This window comes from Aotus nancymaae, unplaced genomic scaffold (assembly GCF_030222135.1).
Source record: "Aotus nancymaae isolate 86718 unplaced genomic scaffold, 86718_ANA_hifiasm-v0.15.2.pri h1tg000007l, whole genome shotgun sequence".
Lineage (NCBI taxonomy): Eukaryota > Metazoa > Chordata > Mammalia > Primates > Aotidae > Aotus > Aotus nancymaae.
The window spans coordinates 22,152,022-22,168,185 of NW_026988418.1; the positions used below are offsets into that span (position 1 = coordinate 22,152,022).

The 16,164-nt window shown below is 43.0% G+C and overlaps 1 long non-coding RNA gene across 1 annotated transcript; it reads left to right on the forward strand.

The window, feature by feature from the left end:
* The first annotated feature begins 2,504 nt into the window (after positions 1-2,504).
* Positions 2,505-13,967, forward strand: LOC135273404 (uncharacterized). Its single transcript, XR_010341192.1, has 3 exons — positions 2,505-2,634; positions 11,951-13,212; positions 13,623-13,967. It is a non-coding gene; the product is annotated as an uncharacterized LOC135273404 (long non-coding RNA).
* Positions 13,968-16,164: the final 2,197 nt, after the last annotated feature.

Sequence of the window (16,164 nt, forward strand, 5' to 3'; positions counted from 1 at the left end):
ATCCACAGCTTCTAGGTGGACATTATTTTTGGGATGACCCCATTCAATCCACAGCAGGAGGCAACGATAAAAAATAAACAAACAGGTACATGATTGCACATTGTGGTGAGCAGTGAGATAGGAAAGTAAGCCCACAAAGCTGCAGAATGAAGATAATATAGCTGTTGAATACTTAAATTTCTCCAAACCTCAGATTCTTGAAAATGAATAGAAAAATGAAAATAATAAGGCCAAACTCATAAAAAAGCAAGGATGGAAGGATTCTATTGCTTAGGAGTTAAATTGTTGATTAAATACATGAACATGTCACCAGCAAATAGTTGTTTATAGGATTTTTTTCTCAACTGGCTTCCAATTTCATTCCCATTCATTCATCATTCATTCATTCAATGTTTTGAGCTCTTTCTCCCTACTAGATACTTTCCTAGACACTGAGGATGCTGTAGGGAACAAAATAGATAAATTTTGGTTGTCTCATTAAGCTTACATTTTCATCATTGTAGTGATTAATTTTATTTATCAACTTGACTGAGCTGTGGGGTACCTAGGTATTTGGTTAGACATTCTGAGTGTTTCTGGAAGAGGCTTTTGGATGAAATGAAATTGGCAGACTGAGTAAAGCAGACTGTCCTCCCGAAGTGGGTGAGCCTCATCGAATCAGTTGAAGGCCTGAGTAGAACAAAAACCCTGACCCCGCCCTGAGTAACAGAGAATTCTTCTTGCTGATGGTCTTTGAAGTGGGACATTGGCTTTTTCCTCGCCTTTGGATTCAAACAGGAATGGCTCTTCCTGGGTCTCAAGTCTGAAGGCCTTTGCTCTGGAACTAAACTATCAGCTCTCCTGGTTTTCAGGCCTTTGGACTTAAACTGGAACTAAACCATGGCTCTTTTGGGTCTTCAGCTTGTGGATTCTTCTTGCTTACCTTGAGACTTGCCTACCCCATAATTGTATGAGCCAATTCCTCATGATAAATCTTGGTCTCTCTCTTTGTACAATACACATTCTATTGGTTCTGTTTCTCTCAAGAACCCTAGCATAGACAATTATCTGAATCATCTTTATCCCCTTCGTGTTTGTCCAGTGCCTTCTTCTATTATCTCTTTTTATCCACAAAACTGTGTTGTGAAGTAGGCAGAGCAAACACTGTGAAAATGCCCATTTTATAGAGGAGGAAACTGAGGCCTAGGGAGGGTTCCCTTTAACTACTGTGCCATGGTGCTAATCTCCCCATGGGAGAAATATAATGACCCTGTGGCCAGAGGGCACACAGGTAGCTGGGTAAAAAGGTTGTGCTCAAGTCAGGTTTCTTTCTTTTATTATTATTACTTTTTTCTGAGACGTAGTCTCACTCTGTTGTCCAGGCTGGAGTGCAGTGGCATGACCTTGGCTGATTGCAACTTCTGCCTCCCAGGTTTAAGCAATTCTCCTGCCTCAGCCTCCCAAGTAGCTGGGATTACAGGCATGTGCTGCCATTCCTGGCTGCTTTTTGTATTTTTTTTAGTAGAGACGGAGTTTCACCATGTTAACCAGGCTGGTCTCAAACTCCTGACCTCAAGTGATCCTCTCATCTCAGACTCCTAAAGTGCTGGGATTATAGGCGTGAGCCACTGTGCCTGGCCTCAAGTCAGGTTTCTAACCCTCTTTAACAAAGAAGCAGTATTTTGATTATTATTATCTTTTCTTTTTCTTGTGACCAGGGTGGGAAAACAATTACTCTCCTCTAATTTTTTTAATATAGCATTGCTTATTAATTAGAAACCTCTTAAGAATTCCTGAGAAAGGAATATGAGACTGCTAAGATGTGGTCTAAGCAAGTCTTGTGACATAATATATAAGCAAGATATTATAGAAATGCCTCAACTAAACTAAAAAAAAAAAAAATGTCTAGATGAGACATGGAGACTCAGGTTTAAAATGATTTTAGAATGTATCAATTCTGATCCCTTTCTTATATAGCAGAGAAATTAATTGGCTTACCAAGGTCCACAGCTTAAAAGTAATATATTAAAATTATTTCAAAGATAACTTGACTTCCAGGCTATTGCCCTATTCATTATTTAATGCTTATGTAGTGGATGCAGACTGTCCTTCCTTCTCCCAGCTCTCTGTGTATTTTATGCTAACCCCGTGGAGTGGGAATGAAATAGTGGTAGAAAAGGTATTTATACTCATGTTCACCATATTTCTGGACCCACAGATGATCCTTTGAAATGCAGGTTATCACTCTTGGCCCTGCATTTGTGAGAAAAATATTTTGGAGTCAAACAGATATGGGTTTCAATCCAGCTCTTGCTTGCTTATTGCGGAAAACTGGCCAAATTATGTAGTATCTCAAATCTCAGGTCTCTCATTCATTAAACAGACCTGGTGACTGTATTTGCAACTCTAATTTTCATATGAAACTATAAGATAATGCATGTGAACCTGTCAGCACAGTGCCTGACATAGTAAATACTCAATAAACAATACCAATTACAATTGTCCCTCTGTATCTACAGGAGATTGGTTCCAAGATCCCACAGATACCAAGATCTGAGTATGCTCAAGTCCCTGATATTAATCTAATATAAAATGCTGTGGTATTTGCACATAACCTACACACATCCTCGTGATTCATGGTATCTCCCCTGCCAGGTAAGTATCACACATCCTCTTGTATACTTAAAGCATCTCTAGATTACCTGCAATATCTAATACAATGTAATGCTATGTAAATAGTTGTTATACTGCATTTTAAAAAGAAGTATTATTTTTATTGTTGTTTTGTTATTTATTATTATTTTTGTTTTAAATATTTCTGATCTGTGGTTGGTGAAATCTGAGAATGTGGAACCCATGGATCGGAGGGCTGACTATTAATTTTAATAAGGCAAAATTTCAGCATTGAGGGATGTTGAGTGGGGGTCGAGAGTGTCAAGAGCACACACTAGGTTTCAAGTCTAGGTTCAAGGCTGCCTTCCCTGGCCACTCCAGCTAGAGTGAGTGCTTTCTCATGGCACCTGCTGTAAATGTTGGCTTACATTGTCCCTGCATCACTATGAAATGTCTTTCTTCTCTGGCCCAAGTTTTTCTATGTGAAAAATGGGCCAGGGCAAGGAGGGGAATTATCTACCTCACAGAAGTTTGAGAGGTTTAAATGAGTATGAAAGTGCTTGGCAAACTGAGCAGTGGAAACAAACTTTCATTCACTCATTCATTCATTCACTACATGTTTATTGAGGAAAAGCTGCTGTGTATTGGCATTGTGTGTGGTTGATGCTGGGAAAGCATTAGTAAACAAAATCTTGTCTGTCTTCTAGAACTTCGTTGTTAAAAAAGAAATTTCAATACAACTGTAATATGATATTTTTATTATTTTAATAATTATTGTCATCTAATTTCTTGGTATAGACAAAAGCTCTTGGATGGCAGATACCTTCATGAATATTACTGATAAAACATGCCAAGGGTCAAACCAGGAAATGACACAAGTGAAACTTGCAGAATATGATCATGCCATTCCCCTGCTTAAGGTTCATCAATAGCTCCAAGGACAAAATCCCAGCTTCTGAGCAGGGCATTTTCAAGGTCCTTCTTCATCTGACGGCTGCCTCCTCATGCCATGAGGCCCTTCCCTATGCTGTTTCCTCTACTGAGGAGGCATTTCTCCTTTTCTTCTCTCCTCAGCAAACCCTGGTGGTCTTGCCAGACAACACCTCCTCCCAGGGCCCTCTCACTACTCCTCTAGGGAAGATCGGACATCTGTGAGCTCAGGGACCTGTGGCTGCCTCCATTAAAGTGGCAACTGCCACCTTTTTATCTTTGTCTGCACCCCTGATGGATGGAGAGCTCTTTATGCGAGCGACTTTGTGTCCCTAACACCCAACACGGAACCTGGGACACAGAAGGGCTCAGTGTGTGTTTGGAGTGAATGAGCAAGCGTATGGAGACATATCAGTTATTCCTTACTACCTTCTCAAGTCTTGGGTTGAACACACTAATTAAATGACCAATTAAAGTGAATTGAGAAGGAAAAATTACTTCTTTGTCACTGCCAGGATAAGAAATGTGATTTTCAACCAAGGCTCCTCAGAACTGTTTAAATCTCTTGCTACCATAAGTATGGGTATGGATTCCGTGGATAACAAGAGAAGCTGGAGCCCACCATGAGAGGGAGAACTCTATGACTCCTTTTCCTCCAAAGAGGGTTCAGAAGGTTTTCTCAGTGTTGCCAAGATCAGAAGAGGAGAAGAATGCCCCATTTCACCAAGCATCTGCAACCCTAGACTAAGGACTGTCATGCTCTTGTCTAAGAATTATCCTCTGGGCCCGGCGCGGTGGCTCAAGCCTGTAATCCCAATACTTTGGAAGGCCGAGGTGGGCGGATCACCTGAGGTCAGGAGTTTGAGACCAGCCTGACCAACATGGAGAAACCCTGTCTCTACCGAAAATACAAAATTAGCCAGGTGTGGTGGCACGTGTCTGTAATCCCAGTTACTCGGGAGGCTGAGGCAAGAGAATCACTTTAACCTAGGAGGCAGAGGTTGTGGTGAACTAAGATCGCGCCATTGCGCTCCAGCCTGGGAAACAAGAATGAAACTGTCTCAAAAAAAAAAAAAAATACTCTCTGTAATTTAATTTTCTCCTGGTATCCCCATGGTATAATTCAAAGAATTTGTGTTGTGGGGGCCAGAAGGGCTGTATTGGAATCTCGGTTCTTCCATTTGCTAGTTTTGTGACTTGGGGACCCCTCTGAGCCTTGATTCCTCCTTTGCAAGACAATTACTTTACATGATGGTGAGCCAAATCCAATAGGATGACATCTGTACCATGTAGCTGAGTGCCTCATGTGCATCCAATAAGTGTGAGCTCTCTTTCTTCCCCACCACAGAAACCCACTCTGAACATGCTTCCAATTGTTACCATTGATGATTCATGTTTGAGTCTGGGAAGATGTTCCTTGAAATCTGATAGCAATGACAATGACAACTGAGTTCATCATACAGAGTAATTACTGTGGACTGGGCACTGTCCTAACTGCTTTACATATATGGCTCTTTATGATAGCTCCATGGGGAAGCTTTATCTGACAATACTGTTATCCAGTATTGTCAGATAAAGAGACTGAGGCACAGAGAGGTTATAAATCCTGCCTCAGTTTACACAGCTGATAAGTGGGGAGCCAGGGACTCTGGCTCCAGAGTCTCAGGGTACTAACAGAGCTTGTCTATCAACCACACTTCTGCCAGATATAGGGTCTAGGGAACAGTAGTTAACTAGTAGTGCCATGCCAAGCCACTACAATTTCAACCTGAAGTATCAAGAAACTTGGTCTTCCAGGAAGTCTCTGGAGGTCACATTATTGACAAGTTTACGATTTCCCATACCTTTTGGAATATTGAAAATACCTCTAGGTACCCCTCTCTCATTGCCTTTACTACTTCCCAGACTTTTCGAGTCCGCAGGTCTGAGGTCAAAAATCCTAATGTAACCTAAACTTCTGAAAAGGAATTCACAGAGATCAACTGAGTTTTTTGCTCTCTTGCTCCGTATGGAGATTCTAGTATACAAGGAGAATGGCAGTTATAATCAAAATACTAATTACTACATTTAAAGCCTTAAGCATAGCAAACAATATACTTTTATCAAAAACAGCCCCTTAAAATTTACTAATAACTTTTCATATAATGGCTTATTTGATGGCAATAGTAATAATAATAATAACCGTGAACCTACTGAATATGAGATATACTAATAAGCCATCTTAAAATGTTATTTACTCTTCACAACAGTGAGAAAAATGTGTATTATTTTCTCTGGTTTACAGATGAGGAAGCAGGTTCCTATGTTATCTCATTTAATCTTTGTCATAACCCTTTGAGGTTAGTTCTCTTAACAATCCACATAACTTGAGGAAACTGAATCTCACAGAGGCTAAGAAATTTGTCCAAGCTCACACAGCAAATCAGAGGCAGAGCCCCAGCTCTGCCCAGAACTCAAACCCAGATCTTTTTGACTCAACAGTCTGGGTTTTGAATTGCTGTGCTGCAGTTCTCAAAATAACCCATAATGCAGGCAGTTATCATCCCAATTTTGCAATGGGGAAACTGAGGTAGTGAGAGGAGAACTGGCTTACCTAATATTCTCCTAGCTTTACTGTACACTCTGGAGACCAAAATGTTTAGTAGTTGCACATAAGGGCTTTGGAGCTGGCTTGCAGTTTGCATAGTGATGGGACCAGGTGAGCTGCCAGTAAATGGCAGCTCTTGTCATTTTCAGCGTGGGAGTTCGGCAGCTCACAACCTGGGCACAGACCTGATACCTGCGGCCTTGACTATCTAATTCTGTTTTTGTGCAGACTTGTGCTTGGACCACAGGACTTTTCTATCATCCCCATGCAATGCCTACTGATGACACACTATCCCAAAAAAGGCCACCTGAGTCTCTGCAGGGGAAAGCTCCCTTCGTGGGAGGCCCGTCTGAATGAACGTGGCCTGCAGGAGGCCCTTGGAGCAGAGGCCCAGCCCCTGACTCACAATGAGCTGTCCTCCATCCGGTTGAGGCTGGTCCAGGAGCCGCCCACCTCTCCTGCACCCACTGCCTTCTTGGCACCGACCTCCAGCTACAGCCTTTGGGCTCCCGGCTGCAGAATTACTCACTCACGGAGTCTTCCTTTGGTATCTGCCAGGACCCAGGAAGAGGGGTTTATAGTCTGTCTGTCTTGCTTAGCTTTATCCCTGCCTCCTTTAACAGTTGAACTGGTAAAGCCAAAGCTGAATTTCTCTCCCATTTCCTCCAAGGACCGGTATCCAGCAAGAATCATCTCTGCAGCTGGGAGGCAAGGGAGAAGAACACCAGGTCTGGCTCTTTGCCCCGGAGGAAGAGTTAGTCACTTGGTTATTGCTGGCTGAAATCGATTGGAGATGTCACGGGGAGGAAATGCTTTCCTGTGAGTTAGAGGAGCATGCTCTTCACAAAACTGCCTTTTACTGAACAGAGAAAATGGCAAACTGATTTCCTCTTCAGAGAGTTCTGACTTTAATCCCCTAGCTGCTGCCGTTAGCAATTTCTTTCTAACCAGTGCATAGAAGTCAAGGGAGGCATGTCACAAAAATGTGGAGCAGGGAGGAGAAAAATTAGATGTGTACACAATTATCTCATTTTATCCCCACAACAATCTAATTGTCATTATCCTGATTTTTTAAAAGGTAAAACTTGAGGTGGTGAATGCCTGTCCAAGGTCATAGAGTTGGTAACTGGCAGAACCAACATATGGACCCAAGTCTGTGCAATGCCAAAGCCACTGTAGGGGAAATGGCTCTTCTGTCTCTTTCTCTCCCTCTGTCTCCCCTTTTCCTCTCGGTTCCATGTGTCACCTTCCCCACTCCCACTCCCCAAGGGGTCAGAGGGTTAAATGACACAACACTCTGCCTTGCATGCAGTACTTGCTCAATAAATACACATTAAATTTGAATTGCTATGCCATGCCTTTTATGAGCATTTGCATTTTCGGAAAGGAGTCTTGGAAAAGACAATACTTAATACCAAGGACTAAATGGTTGAATTTCCAGCACAGGAGATCTCTAGTGGGACATTTCTTTCCTCCCTCCCTTCTTCCCCTCCCTCTTCCTTCCTCCCTCCTTCCTTCATTTCTTCTTCTCATGTTTACTCCTTCAGAACAAACACTGACATTATCCTAACTACTTTTAAATATTTACTTATTTAATCCTCATTACCACTGTGTGATGTAGGTACCGTTATTGTTAGCAATAACCCATTTTGCAAATAAGTAAATGGGCATAGAGTAGCTTAGTTATCTGCCCAGAAACACACAACTTACAATGGGCAGAGTGGGAGTTTGAAGGTGGACACTTGGCCTCTTTAACCATTGCCAGCATCGCTGTCCAGGTAGGGATAGCTTCCTGGAGGCATTTCCATCTCTCACATGAACTTGACATTGCAATTTACAAGGTATGTTCAAACAGGGTCTCTCATTCTATTTGATTCTCACCACCATTTGTGAAGCCTGGACTATTCTTCCTATTTACAATAGAGAAAGCCCAAGCTTGGAGAATTTAAGTGACTTGCATAAGGCCACACAACTGGTATGTCAGCAGAGCTTGGGAGTCAAACCAATTTATGGTCCCCTAATTTCTATGAATGAGGCTGGTGTTGGAGAATTAGAGCTGGCCAGGACAACACTTTGAGCAGGAAGAAAATGCTCATTGTGATCATTTTTTTTCTTGAAAGTTGGATAGTGAAAAATGTGTGTGTATGTGACTCTGTGTGTGTGTGTGTGTGTGTAATAGTCATAAAAGTATTTCTCAGAACTTGAGGTTTTAATAAAATGTGAAAAACATTTTTACCAGCACCCTCTTTTCCCTTCTGGTTTTTAGGTACTGCATAATTTTAGGAAATGCAATCCATATGTTTGATTATTCATACTTCCATCATCAAAAAATATTGTTGATTCTTTGAGGAGCTTTTGATGTTCTAGAAACCATTTTTTTTTTTTTAGGGCAAGGGAGAAGAGATAATTTTTTTAAAAAAAAGGATCCTTCCTTTTCCTCCTATTTCATTTTCCCTGAAAAAACATTTTATGGCATTTCAGTGGGAAATGAACAAGTAGTCAGTAGAATATTCCATTTTTTTCTTTAGGTTTTTAATATAGTAATGAGTATAGAAATGCATTTCTCAGCCTCAGGGCTCTCTGATGTGGTGGGGAGGGGAGTTAATATTCATGGAATTCCTACCTTGTAGAGTCACTTTACCTACATCTTCTTATGTGGTGTTTGTAACACACAGGAAAGAATTGTCATCGGTTCCACTGTATAAAAGAGAAATGTGAGGCTCAAAGACTGGGGAGTTGTACCGCTGGGACACAAATCCAACTTCACCTGGCCCCGAAGCTGTGGTGCTCATACCTTTCAGCTCCTTCCAGAGAATACAAGGGTGTTTGCTATCCAGTGAAGCTATTACCTGATTCTATTCACATCACGACCCCTACATCCCTAGCCAGCACTTATACCACTCCCTTGCAGGAGCTCTTGCTCACCTTTACAGGAAGTGGGAGCTAAGGGTTAGTCCAGGTAGCCTAAAAGCCACCTCCTCAAAGAGGCTTTCTCAGCTTTCTGTCTAAAAAAGCCCTTCACCTATGCTCCATCACTTAAATCTACTGTAATTAGCAATGTAGCACTTTTTACAAGATGATATTTTTCTTATCTATTTTTTTTCTGTTTATTATCCATCTCCACTCCTTTTTTCTTCACCCTAGAAGTGGTAGAAATCCCTGGCATATAGAAGCCACTTAAGAAATATTTGTTGAAGAAAAGGCTATCTTATCCATCACTGTATCCTTAGGCCCTGAAACAGACTAGGTATTTAATAATAATACTACCCAATGTTGCTGAGCACTCACAATGTACCAAGCATTCTTTGAAGGATTTTACATATATTATCTCATATTAACTACCTCTGAGACAGTTGCAATTTTTATTTCCATTTTACAAATGAGGAAACTGAGGCACAGAAAGTCCAAGATCCCACAGCAAGCAAGAAGTAAAGGTGAGTTTCAAATTCAGGCACTCTCGACCCCAGGGCTGGGCTCTGAATTACAATTCTAAGTGTTGATGAATCAGTGTGTGATTGGGAGAACTACAGCTAAGTAGAATATGGAGTGTTGAAGCCATGGAAGAAGCAAGGTGCTAAGTGTCAAGGAGAGAATTCATCAGAGCTGAAAGAATTCAACTTTTTGGAGAAGTTGACAGTTAAACTTAGTCTTAGGATGGGTAGGGTGTCACATGTGCATTTTGGAGTTCAGAATTAGAACAGTGGCTAGGATAGAGAAAGGACAGGTTATGCACAGAAAAGAGGGAGGGAGGAAGGAGTGGTAAATAAGTCTGGAAAGGGTGGAGGGGGGCAGAAAGTGGAGGACTTTGAATGTCAGGCCAACAGATGTGGTCTTGATGGTGTGCGAGCAGTGTGCCACTTCAGATGGCATCTCAATCTTCTCATTTCATCTTCACAGTAATCTCACAAGGTCCAGATTACCTTCCCATTTTACAGATGATACTGTGGATGTTCAGAGAGTTGAATTTTCCCAAGTATCAACTATTAGTCATTAGATGTAGGACTTTGATTCCCCTATGCCCAGGCCATTTCCATCACCAGGTAAACACTTCCACAACTCCAGGGAGAAAGGAATGATGCCACTGTACCCATCTCAACTTCCCAGGGGAAAGGAAAGGAATTCCCTGGTTGCTTCTCCTTCTCAACCTAGAAGGCTGTTTCCAGGGGAGAGAGTTTCTGATGTGGGGGGAGGAGCCAGAGGACGGGGTAGTTAGGAGTGGGCTGGGGCATTGGTGGAGAGAGAGCCTTGTGGAGGAGGGGAGGACTGGAAGAGAGACAGCAAATTGTTTCGGGATGGAATTTTCCAGACAGGGCCTCAGTCAGAGAACAAATGTGCCTTCTGAATTTTCGCTATAATTGTTATTGACCTTTAGTGAAATGATCAAAATTACTGTGCTGTACCCCCCCACCCCTACCCCTTTTTCACAAAATTGTTTTCCCTGACTTTTCAAAAATGAAGTTTGGCAAGCCTAGCCCTGACAGCCAGCCGACTGTGGGAAAACAATGCACCTCCTTATGGCCCCAAATGGAGCGTTTGCAATTAATCCATTGATCTCAGTAGAAAACCCTATTGTATCAGGGCCCGCCAGGAGAAAGCTGTATCCTGCCCCTCTCCCGCCCTGCACAGAACGTTCATTGAAGTCAGCCCCCAAATTGATGGCAGGATATGGCCCTAAAAGCCTCCAAATTAAAGGGGCCCAGAAAATAATGTTGGCTGGGTGGCGGAAGCTGGGGTGGGGACTGGGGAGGTAGGAGAGAATAGGGGAGAGGGAGGGGTTTCCTTTTGAATCTGTGCAGGAGCAGAGGGGCAGGCATGTCTTTGTCCAGAAGGTTGCAAACCATGGGGTGTTTCTGGTCATCCTTTACTGTTTTCCTTAGTTTGTTCTGTAGTTTCAGACCCTTGGCTATCTAGTTTGCTGACTGTTTGGCCTTTGTTGCTGCTGCCACTGATAAAATGGACAATAATAATACTCGCTGGGATCTATAGAGCATTGTCTGGATACCACCCCCTCTCTGTATCACCTCATTTACTTCTCCAACAGCTTTGTGGTGAGGGTGATGGAGATTATGAGGACCAGCTCCTGTTAAGTGGGTCCTGCCTGCCAGGTCCCATGTTACGTATTCTTTTTCATTTAACCCTTCAAATCCTGGAAGTAAACTGAGCTGGGTTATGGTATGGTTTGGCCAGTTGAACAGGAACTCAGTCCATCAGCATTCAAAGGAGATTAAGTATCACTGGAAATAAGAGACATATTTGAAGAGTTCTGAGACAGAGCAATGTATGTGGCTGGAAGAAAGTTAGATAAACTGCCTGGGGAGGAATGAGCCGCACATGGCTAAACTGTCTTCCATGGAGGGCGGATTGAGATGATCACAGGACTTGTTTCTGCTGAGCCGAGTGGAGTGTATAGTGGGATGCTGCCGTCCTGGGGCACCAGGCATCCTTGTGAGGGTGTGCCCTGCACAACTCCATCTCCTGGACCTGCCGTGCCTGTCCTCTCATCCAGTACATTCTCTTCTTAATGAATGTTAAACAATCTTCAAAGAATCATAAGTCCTTCAGGAACACCTATGGTGTCAGCCCTGGTGGTGACTATTATTCTTATTTTATAGGTGAGAAAACTGAGGTTCCATGAGGTAGAATGAGATGCTTGAGGGTACACAGCTACTAAGTACTTGATTCCAGACCAACAAAAATATAAGCTCTAGGAAAACTGGGGTCCTTTTAGTCTCACTCAGAGATACATACGCCATCTCTAGCTAGCTTGGCATCTGGTACGTAGCTGGTACTAAAAAAAAATTTGTTACATAAATAAATAAACCGCTTTTTGCTCTTTTTTAGGCTATGCGGGGCTCTGGCTCCTCTCTGTCTGCCTGGCTGCTCTACTGCTATTTGTCTGATCCCATGTTGTTCAACAACCCTTCTACAAGGATCTTCTGATAAGATAGGCTCAACCAACTCGTTAGCCAGACTGGTCTCCGCAGTTCCTGTCTTCACACTGGCTCCTCACTTCCCCATTCCTCTCTGCCCCTGCCTTCTGTGTGGTAATTCCCTTTTTAAAACAATAAATAAAAATGAAGAAGAGAGTGGTGAACACACTGAACTGTTGAAGATTTTGTAGTCTGAACTGTGAAACCTCTGTCTATGAGTGCAGCTGTGCATCCCAAGGGCTCCGCTTGAGGAGGCTTCAGATCAGTGGGCAGCTGCTTCAAAGTGCTCGCACGGAAGCTTCCGTCTCCTCTTAGAAAAGCCTGCAGGGGTAGGGATGGGGTGGCCACACCCATCAACCAGTGCCAGCCTGAGCCCCAAAGAGACCAGCTTGGGCACCATACCACGGGGACAGAGTATCTTTTGAATCCTCACAATAGCCGTGAGGGGTAGATGTCCCCGCAGCATTGCTGAAGACACTGAGGCTCAGACGTGTTGAGTCATTTGCTGATACATGCGGGAGCCAGGACTCAAAAGCAAGGCTTTCTGTCCAATTTCACTTTCTTCTCATCGCCTCATTTTCTAAGCACAGCTGAGGCTCCAGGGTAAGTGAAGATCAAATCCGAGTTTCCGTCCTATTTTCCCCTCAGGCTCACTCTCACAGAGGCGCTCTGAGGATAGAAGCAGAATCAGAACAGAGCTTGTGTGTTTTGTTATGTCTCACCTCTCTTTCCCAAGATTTCAAAGGCATGGGCCCATTTATCTAGACACTCAAGTTCTCAACAGGGGCGTTAGCAGCTGGGGAGTGGAATGCTGTTTGGAAAGGATGAAACAACACTGGCAGTGTTTATATTCAATTCCGGAGACCTGGTTAGAAAAATATTTTTAAAAAACGGAAGGAAAAGTAACCGTGCACTCCTAAAATGTGGGCTCATCGCGAGGGACTTTTGCCCTTGGATTCTATTCCCAGGAGTGGACGTGTCCAGCCTCAGACTGCCGTTAGAAGATGAAAGGGAATCTTTCAACATTTCCTCCTATTGTTTGTGCTTTCTCCCTGCTTTGTCACCACCGTATTCATTATTGGAATTTTGTTAATGTGCAGTTTCTCCCCTGGAAACAATTAGAAGAGAAGAGCTGTCAAAGCCAAGCAGGAAAGACCTGTGGCTCACTCCTAAGTGAGTAATTATCATGTGTCTTGGAATGGTTGGCTGCTTCCAGTTGAAGATGTTTGAGCTTAAAAAGGAAGGCACATAAGCATCCAGTGAAGTGAAAGATGGGGGAATCCAGCTGGCTGCGGGAGGTGGCTGAGACCCCACAGCAAGGCATGGGGAAGGCTGAGTATGACTCGGGCACTGGAACACCTGAGCTCAAATCCTGATTGCACTCCATACAAGCTGTATGACCTTGAGCAAAGTACTTACCGTCTCCGAACTTTACCAAGTTCATCACATAGACAGGAATTCTGTCTATGTGTTATGTGTTCTTGTGAAAATGAAATATGAAAGAATATGAAAGTGGTGACTGGTACATGGTAGCTTTCAAATATGTCTCTTTCCTTTTTTTTTTTTTTTTTTTTTTTTTTTAGCTGGAGTCTTGCTCTGTTGCCCAGGCTGGAATGCAGTGGTATGATCTCGGCTTATTGCAACTTCGGCGATATGGTTTGGCTGTGTCCCCATTCAAATCTCAACTTGAATTGTATCTCTCAAAATTCCCACATGTTGTGGGAGGGACCCAAGGGGAGGTAACTGAATCATGGGGGCCAGTCTTTCCGTGCTATTCTCATGATAGTGACTAAGTCTCATGGATCTGATGGGTTTATCAGGGGTTTCTGATTTTGCCTCTTCCTCCTTTTCTCTTTCTGCCACCATGTAAGAAGTGCCTTTCACCTCCTGCCATGATTCTGAGGCCTCCCCAGCCATGTGGAACTGTAAGTCCAATTAAACCTCTTTTTCTTCCCAGTCTTGGCTATGTCTTTATAAGCAGTGTGGAAACAGACTAATACACTCTGTCTCCGAGGTTCAAGTGATTCTTCTGCCTTAGCTTCTCGAGTAGCTGGGATTACAGGTGTCTGCCACCACACCCAGCTAATTTTTGTATTTTTAGTAGAGGCTGGGTTTCACTATGTTGGCCAGGCTGGTCTCAAACTCCTGATGTCAAGTGATCTGCCCACCTTGGCCTCTCAAAGTGCTGGAATTACAAGCATGATCCACCGTGCCTGGCCCAACCATGAAGCTTTTGAGATGGCCAAGTGAAAGAAGCAGGAACAGTATGAGCAGGAAGCCTCAAGCACTGGCAACTTAATTTCTCTAACAAGGAATTGCATGTATGTTTGTATGTATTTGTGTTTTGGAGCAATAATTTAGAGTAGAGAAGAAAAGAATATTTCATTGAGGCTGTCTGTCCATGTGGGTTTTCAACACTGCTGTGACTATTAATCAGAGTGTGTGTAACTAAGCCTACCATTTATAAAGCACCTGTTCTATCCTTGGTACTGTAGGAATATTATCTTGTTTAATTCCTACAACCACCTTACGTAGTAGGAATTGTTATGCTAATTTCCATGTAAGGAATTAAGGCTCAGAGAAGTGGTCAGTAGTAAGGTTAGGATTTTGCTTTTGCTTTTCTGACTCCAAAGCTACTCATACTACCACTGAATTCCAAAAGCTCTTGCGATCTCTAACACTCATATTAGTATTTAGTATGCACAATCTTGTGTTCACTCATACATTCAGTCAAGGAGCTATCATGTGCTAGAAACTATTCTAAAATGGGAGTATCCCAACTTGTAGAAGATGGTCTTTACCAATTACCTAAAATTTTTAAACTTCAAGTTTTTGATACTTTGAGAGGATTACATTAATAAATGTATGAAAAGCACTTTAGAGTGTACTTGGTATATACAAGGTGCTCGGATAAGTCTTAGAACTCTCAAACCAGGTAGTTTGGGGTGAATAGTTATTGAAAGAGTTACAGGCATAGAGAAAGAAATGAAGAATCATGCTAGGTCTGACGGCTAGCAACAGAAGGGCACTATTGTCTTCCCCGGGCCTGAAAGGGTGAGGGGAAAGCATGGTCATGGAACCGGGAGGAAGTAGCCACATAGATAGGGTTGTAGCCTTTCAAGAGCTGTGGCCTTTGGTAAAGAAATGCAGCTAACCCACTGCAACCTGAGAGAAAAGGAGCTAGGAGAGGAAATACCCTAACCTCACTCTCCTTTCAGTTCTGATCTCCTGCTGGTGGCACCCATTGGCCAAAACCAACTGGAGACTGGGGACAAGGGAGCCCCTGATGTCCTCTGCATGGTCAGCCTCCAGGGGCACAGAGCTGTATAGAAAAGTGCAGAGAGTGGATCTGGATGGGCAGAAAAAATATCCAGCTGCATATTCTGTAAATACCAAATTCAAATTCCCACTCTGAAATTGATTGCAGTCAAATAAGAAAGATCAGACTCTTACCTAATGTTCACAACACAGGACAGGGTGTGTGAGTCTATCACAGCAGGCTTGAGTTGGACTAGATGCCACCTCATGTTTGTCACAGCCTGCAGTGTTTCCCGAATGTCTCACAAAGCCCACTCTTCAAAGCAGGCCTGAAAAACTCTCTACATTGGGGCTCAGCTCACATGTCCTCCTCCCACCTGATGTAGTGGCCAAATTGGATCACTCACAGTTCATGGTGTCTTCCTATGCACAGTCACACCTCTGTGCTTTGATAGAAGTGCTTCTGCCAGCCCAGCAGGCCCTACTCTCCTGCCTTCCCCCAGCCCTTTTCCGCTCTCAGGGCACATACCACCTGCTCAATGAATCCTCCTCTGTTCACTCCCACTCAGATTTTTAGCATGATTTTTCTATGCTTCTGCAGCATAGGGCTTGCTTATCTGGGTAAGGCATACTTCATTCAACAAACATTTCATTCAGCAAACATTTACCAAATGTCTACAGAGTTCCTGGCACTGTGCAAAAAGGGACCACAAAGGGAATGAAGGCTGGTTCTTTCTCTTAAGAAGTTCTTATTCTTCCTGGAATTAGCATTTTCCTTCTACTTAATAATGTCTCTACTAGACTATGGGTGTGCTGAGGACAGGGAATCTGTTTAATTATCTTTGTGCTCTCAGTGCTTAGCAACTA